General features: G+C 49.4%; 1 protein-coding gene across 2 annotated transcripts in view; it reads right to left on the bottom strand.

The window, feature by feature from the left end:
• Positions 1 to 19,957, bottom strand: part of ADAMTSL3 (ADAMTS like 3) — a 2,197,206-nt gene that overhangs the window by 949,521 nt on the left and 1,227,728 nt on the right. The gene's annotated exons all lie outside the window — the stretch shown is intronic.

The raw sequence follows: 19,957 nt of genomic DNA, 5'->3' as shown, positions 1-19,957 counted from the left end.
ATCCTGCAAGCGGTAGAGCTCCACACACAACTTTTGGATAAAGACAAATCCCCCTCACCTTTGAAGCCTACACCGGATCCCACCTGAACTTGAACTCACCTGCCCCACATGCACTTACCCATACTCGCGGTCGCGACGTGAAGACCACAAAAGTCCATAGACTTGTTGAGAGACTGGAGAACTCATCGATTGACCGACAGACAGATGAGTATCTGCCCCCATGCTGAAGTTCTACTGTTATATGATTACAATGATACTGCGTTCTCGTACCATACTTTAAATGTGTGCTATATATCTAATTTTGGCCCTTATTACGGTCTCGACTGAGTTTTCACAAGTTGATCAAGTGTGGCTGGACACACACACTGCCTCTCAATGTATGTATATACCAATGTTTAAGTTGATGGTTCTTTATATGCTGCTGTTTTACCTTTTACGCTCTCCAGTAGCGACGCTCCTGTGGCCCCCACTCCCGTCCTCCCCTCGTCCTATCATACATGGGCATGACCGCTGCCCAGACATCCCCTTCCACCCCATGACGAGGATTCAGTTCTGAAATGACCTGACCCGACCACAGACTTGCAAAATGAGTGACGAACACTCCCCAAGATCTGCAGCACGCCCCTGGTCCTGCTACAAATCGAGCCACAAAATGATTAGCGATACAGTCGGCACTGACAGTACCCGTGCCCTACATCACACTATCACACTATATCACACAGCATGTTCACCCTAATGACGACAGCGGGAGTCCCCGACCCTCTATTATTAATTATGCATTATAGTGGTCCCCCTCACCCCCCCCAGCTCTGAGACAACACATATTCTTGCGGCCCTTGGTGATTTCGTCCATTCCCATGGTCTGTCCTTTTCTACTCCTCGTGGAGACGGGCCCTGGATGCTCCTGCCCCGGTCTGGGCCCACACAGCTGAGCGTGGGAGCCCCATAGGTCTGGACCCGCAGTCTACAGATCAGATCCCTTGAAGTTTTTGTCCTTGTTCCTGTACTCTTCCCTAGTTCTCTTCTCTTTCTTTAACCCCTCCCGCTCTACCCCTCGTCTGTTCTCCTCTTTCCTCCCACCCCTATCTCTGTGCCTGCTATCTATTTCTCTTTCTTCTCTCTTCCACCCACACCCTTCCCCTCTCCTCCCGATACCTCTTCCTCTTCTCCTCCTCTGTAAGGGTACACCCAAAGCTCATCACTCCCTCCCCCCCTCTTTTTCTTTTTCTTCCGTGACCCCCCCTTTTTATTCTTTTACCGGCCCTGCTGATTCGTGCAGCACCTACCCTCCCTCCCACTCCTATCCCACTAACCTCTTTTGGCCCCACCAACATGGCTAGCCCTAACCCTCCTCTGGTCTACCCTCTACGGATTGTCTCCTGGAACGTCCATGGCCTGACGTATTTTGTGAAGCGGAAAAAAATACTGTCCTATCTTCAGTCTAAATGGGCTGATATCGCTCTTATCCAGGAGACACATCTAGATAGCATTGAATCCAGTAAACTATGGAGGGACTGGGTGGGAAAGGTACTCTTTAGCTGCTACCCTCAAACTCAAGAGGCTGGAGGTGGCGCCCCGCAGAAGTGCGGGGTCGCAATCTTGATATGCAAGACACTGCCCATATCGGTTATCAAAACATGGGAAGACCCAGAGGGGAGATTTGTATTCACTAAACTGAAAATGGGAGACTCATCGATCTGTGTAGGCTTCGTCTACGCGCCAACCGGTCCCAAAAGACAGTTCCTCTTGCAACTCCACCGCTTTGTGGCCAAAATAGGAGCTACCCGCTATTACATAGGGGGGGACTGGAACTTGACACGAGTATTGGACAGGAGGGGCCCTCTCGACATATACAATAATCACGACAGAGCTCTCTTAACCGATGTGACGGCAGACGCGGGTCTGGTAGATTGTTGGAGGCTTACATACCCAACCGACAAAGAATACGCATATTTGTCGCCTGTACATGGCACTCAGTCTCAACTGGATTTTTTCTTGATGTCGCACAATGTTGTGGCCCAAACACAGGATACCAGTATTATGGAATGTGGCCTTTCGGACCACTCCCCGCTCCATCTATCAGTACAGTTGGGTTTCACATATCCTGGCCGCAAACCCTGGTGTTTTGCCGTCTCTCGATATAGAACTCCCCAGGGCAAGGTACACCTGCAGAATCATGTGTCCACCTACATGGGGGACAATGCCAGTTCTGTCACCTTCAAGAGGGTGCCGTGGGCTGTTGCGAAGGCAACGCTCAGAGGGCAAATGATGTGAGATGCGGCACTAGATAACAGAGACAGAAAAGCTCGCCAAGCGACCCTAGAGGACGATATACGGTGTCTTACAAGACAATATTCCATCCAGCCATCTCTGGATACTCGCCGCTCCCTAGAACAAACCCGAATAGTGCACAACAAGCTTTTCACGTCCCAAGCCGAATATGCGCTACAGCATCTGCAAGGAAGACGCTATGAACAAGGGGAGAAGGCTGGCCGACTATTGGCGGCTCAGCTTTGACAAAGAGAGGCTGCTTTAGCTATACCGGCCATCACATCCGCGAATGGTGAGATACTTACATGACCCCAGGACATATTAAACAAATTCACAACTTTCTATCAACATCTGTATACCCCGAACTAATTTCTGACCCTGCCCATGTAGAAGCATTTCTCGACACTACAGCTCTGCCGTGCCTCTTAGATGAAGGCCGTTCTCTATTAGAGAGAGAATTCAGAAGGACGGAAGTGGAACTCACCATTTCCAATCTCCCTTACCACAAAGCACCCGGGGAAGACGGATTCCCTGGCGAATTTTACAAATGGGCCGGTGACCAGGTGATTAGCTCTGTCCATGATGCACTCAACAAGGCCTGCAGAGAAGGCGCTCTTGGCACGATGTCGAACAAAGCAACGATAGCAGTCATACCTAAACCACTATTAGGCGGTAGTTACTGTCCCATATCTCTCCTAAACAGAGATTTCAAGATACTAGCCAGTGTCCTGGTGGCCCGCCTGAGCAAAGTCATCCCGTCCCTGATATACCACGACCAGGTGTGTTTTGTACCGGGTCGCACCACCCGGAATCACTTGCACACTCTCTGCCACACCCAGTGGGAAGCCAGACACATCCCGGAAGAAGCACTCACCCTGTTCTTAGATGTTGAGAAGGCTTTTGACCGGATTGAATAGCCTTTTCTCTTTGCCACCCTGTCAAAATTTGGACTAAGGGAACAATTCATAGCCAAAGTTAATCTGCTCTACAACCACCCTACGGCTCAGGTCAACTGCGGGGGATTTGTATCAGACCCATTTCCAATCCAAAGAGGGACACGGCAAGGATGTCCTCTCTCGCAACTCTTGTTCTTTCTGACAATGGAACCTCTTGCGGCCGCTATCCATCAATCTCCACAGATAACAGGTATACCCCTGAAAGGGGGAACCTCCACAATATACCTATATGCGGACGACGGTCTACTCACCATAACTGACCTGACAAAATCCCTGCCGGCTTTACTGCAGACTATTGACGATTTTGCATTGCAATCTGGTTATCGGGTGAACTGGGACAAAAGTGAGGCACTGCTCCTCTTGTTCATAACGACAAAAGCGGAACCACATGGCTATCAGTTTAGATGGACCCTGTCCCGCCTCAAGTACCTGGGAATACTAGTCAACCGAGGTCTTGAACGTATGCTACCAGACAACCTTGACCCCCTCATAGCACACATGAGACTAGACTTTGCAAAGTGGTCACAACTAGGCCTCTCCATGCGGGGCAGGGTTCAAGCAGTGAGAATGATCACACTACTGTGCTTTACCTATGTTCTAGGCATGATCCCCCTCCAAGTCCCCCTCTCGACCCTCAGACAAATAGATGCAGCACTGAGAGCCTTCGTGTGGGGCTCTACACGCCCACGACTGACAACGGCAAAACTTCTGGCACATCGATCCTGTGGGGGCCTCGGTCTCCCCTCTTTGATCACTACTCCCTGGCTCTCCACCTATCACAATTGCCATACATGATACCCGGACGCCCGGAACAACTGCAGTGGGTAGCTATGGAGAAACTTCTACTTTCCCACTCTGGCGGCCTAAACTACCTATATTGCAAGGACCCTATCCAATCTAACCCAGCTAATCCGATGATAGCGGTGATGCGTGCAGCCTGGCGCAGAGCACACTGCCTACTTTTTTTTTTATCTGTTTATTGTGGTTATCAAACATTAAACAGTGGTTACATTAATTACATTAATCTGTCATTATTTCAGGATATGATGCCCGAAAGAGACAGTTTTACGCTTATCACAATATGCTGAGAGAACTTTATTCCACATTTAAACAAAAATCATAAGTTAACAAATGCTACACATACTACTTCAGAAAAATACAAATAAAATATTAAACAAAGGGAACCAATAAAGAGCTGCTCCTTGGGAGGCCCACATGATTGCTGCAGGCAACAGGGAGGGAAAGGAGGCGGGTGGGGGAGAAGGGGACGGAATGAGTGTGTCATTGAGCCTGTCCATTGATTGGGGGAAATCGAGGGGGAGGAGGGGGCGCCTCTTGTGTTATCTGTCACTGCGGGTTTGTCCCTCTGATCAATGTTACATGTGTTACCTTCGGGGTTTATGCTCTGAGTCTGTTGACCTAGCGTCACTTATGAGTGTGGATTGCAATGAGCTATTTGGGTACTATGCTTGTGGTTCATGGGGGCCTGGTATCGTCCTTTTCCTTCAGCTTGTCTGTAAAGGAGTCCCATATGTCCATGCCCTTTACTATCACTCCATTGTCGCATAGTGTGTGCAGTACTCGCGTTTCCGCATTAGCCCAGTGTAACAAGTCATGAGCCCATCTGTGTGTGTTAGGGGCACAGGGTGATTTCCATTGTGTTGCGATGAGACGCTTAAATATAATGAACGCTAATTCTGTACATCTATGTTTTTGTTTGTCTTTGCCTTGCTTTTGGCGTATCCCTAATAGGCAAAACTTGGGGTAGGAGGTAGGGGTAACCCAACGAGCTCTGCAGTCTGTTTTGTGATATCATGCCATACACGGATAAGCGGCGGTCAGTTCCAGGTTGTTGGACTTTTTGCATTACGCAGGGTCATCCCCAGTCTTTTTGCCTCCTTCCTCCTGGTTTTTCTGACCTCCCGCTGTTGACTCTAGGACTCTGAGCACTTCATCACTGCTGACCAGTGCTAAAGTGCAGGTGCTCTCCCATCTAAAGTTGGTATGATTGGCTTATACCTAATTGGCATATTTAATTTACCTATAAGTCCCTTATACAGTGGTATCTCTATACCCAGGGCCTGTAAATTAAATACTACTAGTGGGCCTGCTGCGCTGCTTGCGCCACCTGCTGAAGTAGACTTTCAAACCTGTCTTGTGCGCAGTTTCTGCCACAGGGACCTGGCATCTAAACTTACTTGCCTGGCCCAGAACTCCCCTTTTACTACATGTAAGTCACCCCTAAGGTACGCCCTATCTAGCCCTATGGGCAGGGTGCCATGTATGTAGAAAGGCAGGACATGTGCCATATTGCATGGCCTGTCCTGGTAGTGACAAATAGCCTAACTTGGTGTCTCAATGCTGTGAGTGCTGCCTTCTCATAGGATTGCATTAGAAATGCCCTGCCTTATGTGTAAGGGGTATTGTCTTATTTATGAGGGGTAGCGTAGGCATGTTTGGTATGGTTGTGATGGTGATAATAAATGCTGCTTACTGGTGTGGGTGTATTTTTTATTACTATCACAGAAATGCCACGCCTAGAAAGTGCGCATTTATCTGTGCTTATGACTCTGGTGTTTTGCAGCTTGACTCCAATCCACGTCTGGGCAGAGTGACAGTTGGGGCTTTGTGCATACTTTTCAGACAGCCTGTACACAGGGAGGGTGGAGGTGTCACAGAGGTGCATCTGCATACTGAATAGTCTTCCTGGGCTGAGAGAAGGGAGAGGCGGGTCACACCTGCATTTGTAAAGACTGTGCCCTGGCCTCACACAATAGGGTCGTTAACCCCCCACTGATGTTTGGAGCCTGTGCTGAAAGGAGAGAGGGGGCACTCCCAGAACCAGTTGTAACTGGCTGGAACCTCCTCTCCCTACCATTGTAAAACACTGTAAGAACTGACTATAAGTACAGGGGAATTTTCTCGACAATTTGGAGACTCTTGGAATCATCTTGGAACTGCACACCAAAGGCTGAAAGGACTCACCAGGAACCGCCATGGACTGCTGCTGCTGTGCTGACCTGTGACCTGCCTGGTCACTGTGAAGGACTTGCCACTTGCTGCCTTTCCCTTGTGCTGGCCTGTAGCTGGGCCCTCCACCTGAGGACCTTGTCTTAAGATTCTGCTCCCCAGGGGCAGGGTGCTGTGGCCCCTGACCCCTGCATCCATTTCTTCACGAGGGGTGCTTCTCCGTGGTTGCGGCTACCATAGCGCTGATTGCAGCGCGCTTATGGAGCCTTGGGAGCTTGTAGGCTCCTTGCTGCATTGTGCCCCTTTAAATAAGATCACCGCAGCGGGCCGGGAAGCTGGAAGAACACTCGCGCACCGCATCGGGTGCAGGCGAGTGTCTGCTCGGGCCCCAGGAGGGGTCTGATCTTCTTGTGGCTTCACGGCAGGACCAGGGGAAGGCGCGGGGAGTGCCCCCTTCCTCCTGGCCTCTGCGTTAGGAGCAGGACGCTCCTTTTCTGCTGCTAGGTAAAACGGGCATTATTGTGGGTCCCCCCCCCCTTGGTGGAAGGGCCAGTCGAGGCCCGGGGGGGGCCCCCAGAGATCACGGGTCCCGGGAGGGGCCTGTCATTAAACCGGAGGGGGTGCGTGGTTCCCCCCTCTTGCCCTAAGTTGTTTTTGCTGGCTTTGGCCCCCCTTGTGAGGGCCGGTTGAGGCCCTGGGGGGCCCACAGTAATCACGGTCCCCGGAGGGGCCTGTCTATAAAAGAGAGGAGGTGCATGTCGCCCTCCTCTGACCCCAGAGTATAAGGGAGGCCCCCGTTTTGCGCATAGGAGCGCCGGGGGCCCCATTGTTCGCCTTCTATGCACTGGAGGTGACTTCATCCAACCAGGTACTGTTTAAAGGACCAATATTGTTGCAATCCAAAGTTCTTTCTACAGACTTTTGTTTGATTCATATATTACCTATCTGCGTTTGATGTTATTACATATGTGTATGCAAATGTTCCTTTTATGGACATGCTTGCTAATATGTTTTTCTAACTTGCCATTTGTTTTCTAATGTTCCTACTATGGGCATTTTATGATATTCTTATGACAAGTGCTGTGATGTAATAACATGTTTTCCTGACTACTGCTTATGTTGCAGAATACTGAGTAACCTGTGTGTTATGTGTGACTACTGCTAGGTTGCAGAGTAACTAATGTGGAACGTTCTGACAACTGCTAAGGTAGCAGGATAGTACTGATATGTGATGTTTGGTCTGATAATTGCCTTGTGTACAATACAGTATATTTTCATATAATCTGGTGTTGTGTTTCCTTTGTGATGGGGATATTGCGTCACGTGTGTTGTGTGTGTTGTGCAAACGCTTTACACATTGCCTCTGGGTTAAGCCTGACTGCTCCTGCCAAGCTACCAAGGGGGTGAGCAGGGGTTATCTTGGACGTGTAACTCCCTTGCCCTGACTAGAGTGGGTAAGTTCTGCCTGGCTGAGGTGCATACCCTAGCCAACCAGAAACCCCATTTCTAACATTGGTTGTCAGTGGTGAGGATAGGACTTGCGCTTGCACAATACCATTGTGACTCATTATTTCACTACAAGGATTGCGTTTAGACCATCAGAGGTTTGGCTTCTCTTAACTTTCTCTCTTTGGTCAATTTTCCTGTTTTTAGTTCTCACGCTTGTGTATTGTGGTTGCCACGTTTGAGTTATTTGTACCTTTTCAAGATGGGGCTTACCTTTGATTTAGAGGACCTGCCATTTTACACGCAGGAGGAATTAGAGTGGTTCTGTAGAGAGAGAGGGCTGCCTGTAGAAGGGGACTTCAGGAGATCTCTGAATTTCTTTGATAGGTTTGTGACATATACCCAGGGAGGGAGTGTGCTTAGGGGGTACTCAGAGGATCATGAGTGTAGCGAGGGTTCCCAATGGGAGGGCTCCCAGACCTCATCCCTAGAGAGTGGTAGAGAGACTGATCAGGAGGGTGAGAATTACCGGTTGGGGACGCCAGTTGGCAGGGAAGGCCCCAGTGATAGGGAGTCCCTTGCTGGGTTCAGTGTAAGAAGCAGGGCTACCTCTCATTTCTTGACGCCTGATGAGCTAAAAGATAGGTGGGAAGAGAGGGACCTGAAGTTACAGTTAGCGCGCTTAGCTGTTGAGGAGAGAAGGGCTGAGGTAGAGAAGGCCTTAGTACAGGAGAGGATGGCAGAGGCAGAGAGGGCCTTTGCCAGAGAAAGACTCGCTCTAGAGCGCAGTCTGAAGGTTCTGGACTCACCAGCGCTGCAGGTGGAGTCCAGTGGTGGCAGCAATGTAGAGTGCTGTAGCAAAGATGTTCCTCACATACCCATAGATCTGGTACCTAGGTTCCAAGAGGGGGGTGACATACGTCAGTGGTTAAAGGAATATGAGAGGGCTCTGGTAGAGCGCAGGATCCCTGAGAAGGATTGGGGAACTGGCCTAGGGAGCTTCATTCCTGAGGAGGGGAGGGATGCCCTACTGACTCTAGAAGAGAGTGACAGGGAGGGGTACTCCACTATGAAGAACGAACTGATTGAGAAGTATGGTTTTTCCCCTGAGAAATACAGAAAGAGGTTTAGGGGCGGTAAGAAACTGTCCCACCAGCCTTGGGAGGAGTTTGTGGAGGATTGCTGCATTGCACTAGATGGATGGGTGAAGGGTAGCACAGTAAACAATTTTGAAGGGCTGTTTAATCTGATTGTCAGAGAGCACCTGCTTCGTTGTTGTTTTTCAGAGTTACGCCAACACTTGTCAGTGTGTGAACTCTCGGACCCCAGGGAGCTTGCAAAGGAGGCAGACTTCTGGTTGCATACCAGAGGGTCTGGTGTGGCATTAGGGGGTGTTCCTAATGGGAGTGGTCTAGGTGTTTCCCAACCAGGTGTGGTGGGAAAGGCTTGTGTCCCAGGTAGGTCCCAGTGTATTGGGGCGGGTAAGGCACCCCATGTCCAGTCTCAGAGGAGAGGGAATGGGGTTGGGCTGAGGCCCAGGGTACCCGAGCTCCAGTCCCAGGTCCTGGAGAGTTCAATGAGTGAACGCCAGGAGGTGAGCCTAGCCTGTGCCGTAGGGCCAGCTGTTCAGAAGGATCCCATTTTGTCATTAGGACTTGGGTGGGTGGCTGGTGATAGCGTTCTACCGGTCCTGGTGTCTGGTAGTCTCGCTCTACAGCAGAGGAGGCGGAAATCCAGGTATAGGGTTGAGAGGGGGCTGCAGGCCCCAGTGGAGAACCTGGAGGGTCAGGGGTCAGCTCTGAGAGCAGAGCCCCCCAGGAATGACCTTGGTGAGACCATTTCTGGGCTGGGGGAATCCAGACTCTGTCAGATGGGCAGAGGTCAGGAGACCTGCGCCAGCCAGACTCTTGTGTGGCCCTTGGGGAAGGTGTTTCCCTGGTGGGGGTAGGTGTGCCCCCCAGGAAGTCCTGGTGCGCCAGGCAATGATTCAACCGCAGGGTGGTGAGTCTGGGTTGGATGATCAGGTTCAGGGGGTAAACTCTGACCTGATGGGGAGTAGGTGTGCTCCCAAGGAAGTCCTGGTGCGCCAGGCAGTGGTTCAACCGCAGGGTAGTGACTCTGGGTTGGATTGGCAGATTCAGGGAGGAAGCTCTGATCTGGTAGGGGGTAGGTGTGCTCCCAAGGAAGTCCTGGTTCGCTGGGCAATGGTCCAGTCTAAGGGTGTGGTCCCTGGACTAGATAGACAGGTTCAGGGGGTAAACTCTGACCTGGTTAAGGGGGGGGCGGTTAGTGTGCTCACCTCCCCGTGTGAAACTTCTGGTGGCTTCTCCCGAGGTGGGGAGTTGCAGGACTCTGGAAGTGGGGTTCAGGGAGGGGGAAGCCCGCCCCGGACCCCGGTGCAACCCAAGGGTGTTGTCCCTAGGTTGGGTGGTCAGTCGCCAGGCAGTGATCCTTGGCTGGTGAGAGAGTTGTGCAGGGCTGCTGTACCCAGCACCCTGGCAAGTGTGGATTCTGGTGATACCCCTCCTAGGAGAGGAGGGCAGGATCCTAGAAGGAGGGGTAGAGGGAGGAGAGCCTCGCCTCTAGCCCCTGTAGAACCTATGGGTGCGGAACCTAGGTTGGTGGATCAGTGGCAGGGTAGAGCCCCTGAACTGGTTGGAAATGGAGTGGAGACAGGTTGCTTTGCACCTGGGGCTACCGCCCCCCACTCGTTATGGTTTCAGAGACCAGAGGCTCCTAGATGGCCTGGGGCCTGGTTCTGGCCATTGGCAGCACCCCCGTGGGTTGGTCCAGGCTGCCTGGGAAGCATTGACAGAGAGATCCAAGTGGAGTCAGGAAGGCGTAGAACTGGAACATGCCCCTGCTGTTGTGGGCCTGGGTCCTTGTTCTTTCACCCCAATCAGGGAAGTACATCAAGGTGTTGATTGTTCTCCCCTGGCTTTTGGCTGGTAGGGGGTTGTGTTGGACTTTTTCCCTTATGCAGGGTCATCCCCAGTCTTTTTGCCTCCTTCCTCCTGGTTTTTCTGACCTCCCGCTGTTGACTCTAGGACTCTGAGCACTTCATCACTGCTGACCAGTGCTAAAGTGCAGGTGCTCTCCCATCTAAAGTTGGTATGATTGGCTGATACCTAATTGTCATATTTAATTTACTTATAAGTCCCTTATACAGTGGTATCTCTATACCCAGGGCCTGTAAATTAAATACTACTAGTGGGCCTGCAGCGCTGCTTGCGCCACCCACTGAAGTAGACTTTCAAACCTGTCTCAGGCCTGCTAGCGCAGGGCCTGTGTGCACAGTTTCTGCCACAGGGACCTGGCATCTAAACTTACTTGCTTGGCCCAGAACTCCCCTTTTACTACATGTAAGTCACCCCTAAGGTTCGCCCTAGCTAGCCCTATGGGCAGGGTGCCATGTATGTAGAAAGGCAGGACATGTGCCATATTGCATGGCCTATCCTGGTAGTGACAAACAGCCTAACTTGGTGTATCACTGCTGTGAGTGCTGCCTTCTCATAGGATTGCATTAGAAATGCCCTGCCTTATGTGTAAGGGGTATTGTCTTATTTATGAGGGGTAGCGTAGGCATGTTTGGTATGGTTGTGATGGTGATAATAAATGCTGCTTACTGGTGTGGGTGTATTTTTTATTACTATCACAGAAATGCCACTTCTAGAAAGTGCACATTTATCTGTGCTTATGACTCTGGTGTTTTGCAGCTTGACTCCAATCCACGTCTGGGCAGAGTGACAGTTGGGGCTTTGTGCATACTTTTCAGACAGCCTGTACACAGGGAGGGTGGAGGTGTCACAGAGGTGCATCTGCACACTGAATAGTCTTCCTGGGCTGAAAGAAGGGAGAGGCGGGGCACACCTGCATTTGTAAAGACTGTGCCCTGGCCTCACACAATAGGGTCGTTAACCCCCCACTGATGTTTGGAGCCTGTGCTGAAAGGAGAGAGGGGGCACTCCCAGAACCAGTTATAACTGGCTGGAACCTCCTCTCCCTACCATTGTAAAACACTGTAAGAACTGACTATAAGTACAGGGGAATTTTCCCCACAATTTGGAGACTCTTGAATCATCTTGGAACTGGACACCAAATGCTGAAAGGACTCACCAGGAAACGCCATGGACTGCTGCTGCTGTGCTGACCTGTGACCTGTCTGGTCACTGTGAAGGACTTGCCACTTTCTGCCTTTCCCTTGTGCTGGCCTGTAGCTGGGCCCTCCACCTGAGGACCTTGTCTTAAGATTCTGCTCCCCAGGGGCAGGGTGCTGTGGCCCCTGACCCCTGCATCCATTTCTTCACGAGGGGTGCTTCTCCGTGGTTGCGGCTGCCATAGCGCTGATTGCAGCGCGCTTATGGAGCCTTGGGAGCTCGTATGCTCCTTGCTGCATTGTGCCCCTTTAAATAAGATCACCGCAGCGGGCCGGGAAGCTGGAAGAACACTCGCGCACCGCATCGGGTGCAGGCGAGTGTCTGCTCGGGCCCCAGGAGGGGTCTGATCTTCTAGTGGCTTCACAGCAAGACCAGGGGAAGGTGCAGGGAGTGCCCCCTTCCCCCTGGCCTCTGCGTTAGGAGCAGGACGCTCCTTTTCTGCTGTTAGGTAAAACGGGCATTATTGTGGGCCCCCCCCTTGGTGGAACGGCCAGTGGAGGCCGGGGGGGGGGGCCCCCAGAGATCGCGGGTCCCGGGAGGGGCCTGTCATTAAACCGGAGGGGGTGCGTGGTGTGTGGTGCCCCCCTCCTGCCCTAAGTTGTTTTTGCTGGCTTTGACCCCCTTTGTGAGGGCCGGTTGAGGCCCTGGGGGGCCCCCAGTAATCACATTCCCCAGAGGGACCTGTCTATAAAAGAGAGGAGGTGCATGTCGCCCTCCTCTGACCCCAGAGTATAAGGGAGGCCCCCGTTTTGCGCATAGGAGCGCCGGGGGCCCCATTGTTCGCCTTCTATGCACTGGAGGTGCCTTCATCCAACCAGGTACTGTTTAAAGGACCAATATAGTTGCAATCCAAAGTTCTTTCTACAGACTTTTGTTTGATTCATATATTACCTACCTGCGTTTGATGTTTTTACATATGTGTATGCAAATGTTCCTTTTATGAACATGCTTGCTAATATGTTTTTCTAACTTGCCATATGTTTTCTAATGTTCCTACTATGGGCATTTTATGATATTCTTATGACAAGTGCTGTGATGTAATAACATGTTTTCCTGACTACTGCTTATGTTGCAGAATACTGAGTAACCTGTGTGTTATGTGTGACTACTGCTAGGTTGCAGAGTAACTAATGTGTAACGTTCTGACAACTGCTAAGGTAGCAGGATAGTACTGATATGTGATGTTTGGTCTGATAATTGCCTTGTGTACAATACAGTATATTTTCATATAATCTGGTGTTGTGTTTCCTTTGTGGTGGGGATATTGCGTCACGTGTGTTGTGTGTGTTGTGCAAACGCTTTACACATTGCCTCTGGGTTAAGCCTGACTGCTCGTGCCAAGCTACCAAGGGGGTGACAGGGGTTATCTTGGACATGTAACTCTCTTGCCCTGACTAGAGTGGGTAAGTTCTGCCTGGCTGAGGTGCATACCCTAGCCAACCAGAAACCCCATTTCTAACACAGGTCATGTGGTGGAAATCTGCCTCTGATTGACCACATCTCGGGCAATCAGAATTAGCTTGCGGATACATGCGTTTAATCCGGTCTGGGGTCAGATACGTCTGGTGTAAGTAGTTGAGTTGGGTGTATCTGAAGCGGGCATTACGTGAAACCTCCTGTGTAGGTGTAAGGGCCATGTTCCATGATTGTGCCGTGAAGGGTTTGTGAAGGGCCGTCTCCCATCCAGTCTTGGCCTGTTGTTGCACTTCCACTGGGCAGTTCTGCAAGGTATTATATAGCCAAGAAATGCCTGCTTGCTTTCCAGAGCCTGTGAGTATTTCATGTAGGATGGGTGATGTTTGTGGTTCATTGCTGCCGTTTCCCCATGTGCTGCGTATGAGACATTGTAGTGCCCCGTGTGCAATTAATTCACCTGCCCCTAGATTGTGTGTCTTCGACAGAGTCTCATATGATAGAAGACGCCCTCAATATTTGGCTCAAAGGGCCGAATATTTATACCTGGTGCCCACGCTGAAGTGGAAGAAGCCTCCTGAGAAGTGGTCCCCAAACTTTAGACTTCTGTGGACCCCCACTTTATCATTACTGGAACCCGGGGACCCCCACTGATTCATTATTGGAATCCGGGGAGCCCCCCCCCATTAAGCCATTACTGAGAGCTGGGTACCTAGTCTGTTAATATTATTTAATTTTCTAAGCAGTGGCGGACCCAATGGGAGGCTTTTTGACCCCCTGGGGTACCCGGACCACAGGTCAGGAACCACTGCTCTAGAGACCTCTCCTTACAGAGGTGTCTGGAATTTCCTTCCTCCCTGCCCTGGCCCCTGCTTGCCTGGGGACACAAAAGACTAGTGTGAAACCTTTTGTAAGTGTGCTGAGGAAAAGTATTTGTGAGTGTAAGTGTGGTAGGTGACAACCTTGCCCCCTATCAAGTCAGAGATGGCCCATCCTGACAATACCTATTCCCCCTTTGTCTCTGCCTGGGAATAATACACAAATACCAAATGCCAGCTACACCTAACCATGTGACCCAGGATACAGGCTGCAGGCACCAAATAGTTGGGACAAGGAAAGGCCAACTTTCTAAAAGTGGTATTTTCAGAATAGTGACTTAAATCCAACTTTACCACTCAAGACGGTTTTAAATTACAATTCTTTAAAAAACAAATCAAACTTTCTTACCTGCTCTCAATTGAAAGTTCTCACTTACTAAATGTAATTAGGCAACCCAATGTTACCCCAGGGGAGAAGTGAGCCTTACAGTAGTGGAACACAAATGTAAAAGCTTTTCACTACCAGGACATGTAAATGTTTAAAGTATGTGTCCAACTTTTTAAATACACTGCACCCTCCCCTATGGGCTGCTTAGGGCCTACCCTAGAGGTGACATATGTATTAAAAAGGAAGGTTTAGGTCTGGCAAAGGTTTATTTTGCCTGCTTGAAACAGCAGTTTTACACTGCACACACAGGCTGCAAATGAAGGCCTGGGTCATGTTTAGGAAGGCTACTTAAGTGAGTAGTACAATCAGTGCTGCAATAATAGTGCATTTAATTTACAGGCCCTGGGTACCTATATTATCACTTGGCTAGGGACTTTAAGCATAACGTTTGGGGGTAAGCCAATTTTACTATGTTTGAAAGAGAGAGCACAATCACTTCAGCACTGCTATGCAATGGTAAAGTTCACAGAGTCCTAAAAACCAACAAAATCAGGTTCAGAAAACAGGAGGGTGAAGGCAAAAGGTTTAGGGATGGCCTTGCAGAGAGGGCCAAAGCCAACAGTACTGGATCTCCTCCTTGGAGCAGGATGCCAGGAGATGTAGCTGAAGGAATTCCCTTAAGAGTGCCAGTGTCCTACGGGCAGGACAAATAGAAGTCACAGACCAAAGTGACCAGAAGGAATAAACCTCCAGCCACAGTTACCAGAGTGTTTACTACACATGGTAATGATGATATCAGCTCCTTAAATGGGGAAAACAAGATATGAGAGAAGAAGAAGCAGGAGGTGACATACAGGAAGTTATTCAGACCAAACATTGAAAAAAGAACTGTTGCAACACTGGTGTAGAAGCCAAGATGGATTGGGCAAGACAAAATATATAGCATCCTATTCCTGAACAATAAAAAAATGCAAACAAAACCATCTTGTGCTGTGCCCATGGATCAGAAGAAGTATCAGAAATGGTGTCAGATTAGAGGTGGAAGGTAGGTGACATATATGGGTACCATATGGCTCATTTTGTTTTTTGACTTTGATTTCGTTGAACAATATTTTGAGGTTACATAGCCCCGTAGGTTCAATTGAGCTAAATCCAAATAACAAACCCCATACCGTACTAATGTGGTAAGTGTGGGACTGCAAACAATGTATTGTTATGACAAGAGATACTGTTATTAAGGTAGAAAGCTGACATTGCTGACATTTTTCAATGTCATCAATAGTAACAGCCACTCCACCAATCAAGCAATCAGAGTTCTTGTAAAGCGCAGCTAATCACCTATCAGGGTCTCAAGGCGCTGGGGGGTAGTGTGAGTTCAGTCGAAGAGCCAGACCTTGAAGTTCTTCTTGAATTGAGGTAGTGAGGGTGATTGCCTGAGGTGTAGCAGAAAAGAGTTCCAGGTTTTTGTGGCCAGGTAAGAGAAGAAGTTTCCTCCAGCTGAGTTCTTGTGTATCCTCGGGGCTGTGGCGAGGGTTATTCGGGCAGAGCTGAGGTGTCTGGTGGGCATGTGGAAGGTCAGGCTGTTGTTGAGGTATGCAGGTCCGATGTTGTGGAGGGCCTTTTAGGTGTGTATGAGGAGCTTGAAGGTGATTATTTTGTTAATCAGGAGCCAGTGAAGGTCTCTCTGGTGACTGGAGATGTGGCTGTGGTGGGGGATGTCCAGGGTGAGTCTGGCCGAGGTGTTCTGGATTCCCTGCAGTTTCTTTTTGAGTGTTAGGGTGGTACTGACACAGAGTGCGTTACCATAGTCTAACTTGCTGCTGACGAGTACCTGGGTGACTGTTCTACTGGACTCGATCGGGATCTATTTGAAGTTTTTTCGGAGCAGGCGGAGTGTGTGGAAGCATGAGGATGAGACAACGTTGACTTAGTGGTTCATTGAGATTGAGGAGCCTAGGATGATGCCGTGGTTGCATGCGTGGTCAGTGGGAGTGCGGGAAGTTGAGCGTTGAGGGACACCAGGAGTCATCCCAAGCAGAAGGGTTGGAACCCAGGACGAAGACCTACGTTTTGTCTGAGTTGAGCTTCAGGCATCTGTCCTTCATCAAGGTGGCGACTATCTTCATTCTGTTGTAGAAATGCTTTTTGCGGTTGTAGGCTCATTGGTGAGGGAGGGAATCAGCTGGGTGTCGTTAGTGCAGGAGATGATGTTGAGTCCGTGGTTTCTGATGATGTTATTGAGTGGGGCCATGCAGATGTTGAAGAGGGTGGGGCTCAGAGAGGAGCCCTGAGGAACTCCGCAGCTGATCTCTGTCAGTTTCGAGGAGAGCGGTGGGAGTCTGTCTCTCTGGGTTTGGCAGGTGCGGAAGGAGCGGATCAACTCTAAGGCTTTGCTGCAGATGCCGGCGTTGTAGAGTGTAGTGCAGAGGGTGTGGTAGGAGATGGTGTTAAATGCAGCAGAGAGGTCCATGAGGACGAGGGCTGCGGTTTTGCCTTGGTCGAGGAGGGTGCAGATGAGAACAAGCACTATGATAGGTAAGTGCAGTAGTATGTGGCTCACAGAGGCTTACAGAAAATGTGTCTGTTAAGAAAATGACTTGGTGTATTTGTATTTAAATGTGGTGCACAGCTTAGGCTAGGTCTCATCTACAGACTGGCACTGCTGCTATACCAGCCACCTCTCAAGCAGAGAGAAGATGTACGCTACAATGCGCTCAGAGAGGGACCTTGGATTCCACAGCTGCCACAATTGTTGCTGTTGCAGTAGTTATAGACAATGAATATCAAGCACACCTTTCATTCCTAATCTTCCTGAGCAGGTCTAAACCATGGGTATTAAGATACCTTGAATGACCAAAACCCACTTAAGAGTCAAGGGGGAAAAAAAGTTCCATACTCTTTTTTGAAGACCTTTGGTAAGTGATTAACCTAAGAGGAAGTGTAAGAATGATCATTCATCACATAACACCAAAATGATAGTGATGATTTACCCCTGAAGAGTTCATAATAAATGGGTATCAATAAACCAAGGGCAGAACTCAGGCTAATGTTTGCCAAATACCAAGTAATTACCCAAGAACAACTTGGGGACTATTCAAGCATTAGGCTCTATACATGTGCCTCTGGTCCCTGAACATTAGTTTTGACTTCATCGGAAGCAATTGGAGAGAATACAGGATATGAGTGATGTGGCTGAACTTACTTATACCCATTACAAACTAGTGTCATCAGTGGCAGCATTAAACATTTTTTAGAGCCTAAGCATTAAGGGGGTGATTCTGACCCCGGCGGTCTTAGACCGCCGGGGCCAGGGTCGGCGGGAGCACCGCCGACAGGCCGGCGGTGCCCCGCAGGGCATTCTGACCGCGGCGCTTTGGCTGCGGTCAGTGCAGGAAAACCGGCGGTCTCCCGCCGGTTTTCCGCTGCCCCTAAGAATCCTCCAAGGCGGGGCAGCTTGCTGCGCCGCCTTGGGGATTCTGACACCCCCTACCGCCATCCTGTTCCTGGCGGTTCGCCCGCCAGGAACAGGATGGCGGTAAGGGGTGTCGCGGGGCCCCTGTGGGCCCCTGCAGTGCCCATGCCAATGGCATGGGCACTGCAGGGGCCCCCGTAAGAGGGCCCCGCTTGTATTTCACTGTCTGCATTGCAGACAGTGAAATACGCGACGGGTGCAGTAGCACCCGTCGCACCTTCCCACTCTGCCGGCTCGATTACGAGCCGGCTTCATGGTGGGAAGGTCGTTTTCCCCCTGGGCTGGCGGGCGGCCTTTTGGCGGCCGCCCGCCAGCCCAGGGGAAAACTTGAAATACCCGCCGCGGTCTTTTGACCGCGGCGCGGTATTTTGGGGGCGGAATTCTGGCGGGCGGCCTCCGCCGCCCGCCAGAATCAGAATCACCCCCTAAATGTGTTGTGTCCCACTAAGTAAGCTATTGCATTGATAAATTCAAGACCGGAATACAGCCTTAGCAACTGTAGCTTGTGCTTGCTGTTTGAGAAATGGCGTTATTTCTTCAATATGTCGATTCAACTGATTAATATACCTCAATCAGTCAATTCAGGTTTTATTTGCCCCTCTTTAAGCAGTGATTAATTTGTACTGGTGTTTGCCTCTGCTCCACAGAGGCACTTATTTTCTAACACCAGCAGATATTTATGACACTCTACAACATGGTGACACTGTCTGCCTATTCTTAAAACAGCACATGAGCGCAGCATTTAGCAATTCAATATGCTATTCAAACTAAAAGTGTGCCAAAGCCATTCTTATAGCTTTAGGTCACCTGTTATAGCACAAACTGTTACATTTCTATGAATGTAATGGTCAGTGGGTGGCTCTGGGACTGGTATTTTATTCTGCTGGCAAGAATGTAGGCGGTGCAAACTGCTGTGGCATCCTGAGAAATGTCTTGGGCCCTGGCACTATTTTTTTTTGTTTTTACTAATTTAGCACTATTTGTAAGTGACAGTTAACATAAACAACATCATTTTTATTTTCTAAGTGAGAAAATAGGGATCTCCACTCTACAGTCATACATTGACTTGATTTCCGCATGGTGTGCCTGAGGCCTACAAACATTAATTCAGTGCTAGATGTGCTAGAAAGTGATTGATATGAATTATGTGATTAGCAATTTAGAATTCTAATCCAAGGTACCAGAATAGAGCAACATAAGCTGGGTATCAACAGCATAGATATTGATTTCACCCAGCACATCCAGGCCCACTGGCAGTATATGCAAAGATGCTAAAGCTAATAAGAGATTGGACGGTGTCTTGGAGGACCCTACAGGAAAGTAGTGCAAAGGGAGACAGATACTCCATGCTCTTTGATCAGTAAAAAACATAAATAAATCAAACAATGGAACTCGTTCACAAGCCCCTATTTGATATCTAGGGACATATGTCACCAACAACTTTTCTCAATTGTTTCAATTAAATTAGGTCCTAATGCTTCATAAAATTAAGGGGCTACTAGATAGAGGGACACTTCTCCCCCTGTCATTAATAGTAAGGTTGCCCTTATTAAAATGTCTATTCTCCCACTATTATTGCTTCTATTTTTGAATATTCCCATTAAAATTAATAAGAGTTATTTTAAAGATCTTGACACCATGTTCCAACAGTTTGTGTGGAACCTTAAAGCACTTAGGGTAAAGCATTCAGCAGTTCAACTTGAGATTGCACAGGCCCTTCCCCATATCTAGACCTATTATGAGGCATACTCTTTTGAGAGAATTGGCTAAAGATGCAACGGTTGAACTATTTAGTTTAGATGCAATGATGCAGGACGCAGAAACCCAGCTTCTGGTTTTTATTAAGATCTGGAAAGTACCACAAAAAAGACTAGATACAAGGTAATACAGGGCTGGAGTGCCCGCCTGGCAGCATTTTATCATTTTTTAATCATATTGTGTTGGGCTATACACTTTTGAATCTTCAAGAGGCCAGGTATGCAGGCTTGCTAATCTAACCCTCTCAAGTTAGATATTGGTACCTCTGTGGGTTCAAGGAATTGGGAAATTTCCTGCTGCATGGCAAG

The sequence above is a fragment of the Pleurodeles waltl genome, chromosome 3_1 (genome assembly GCF_031143425.1).
Source record: "Pleurodeles waltl isolate 20211129_DDA chromosome 3_1, aPleWal1.hap1.20221129, whole genome shotgun sequence".
NCBI lineage: Eukaryota > Metazoa > Chordata > Amphibia > Caudata > Salamandridae > Pleurodeles > Pleurodeles waltl.
Note: the sequence above shows the minus strand (reverse complement) of the source record. Positions and strands in the feature narration are given on the sequence as shown.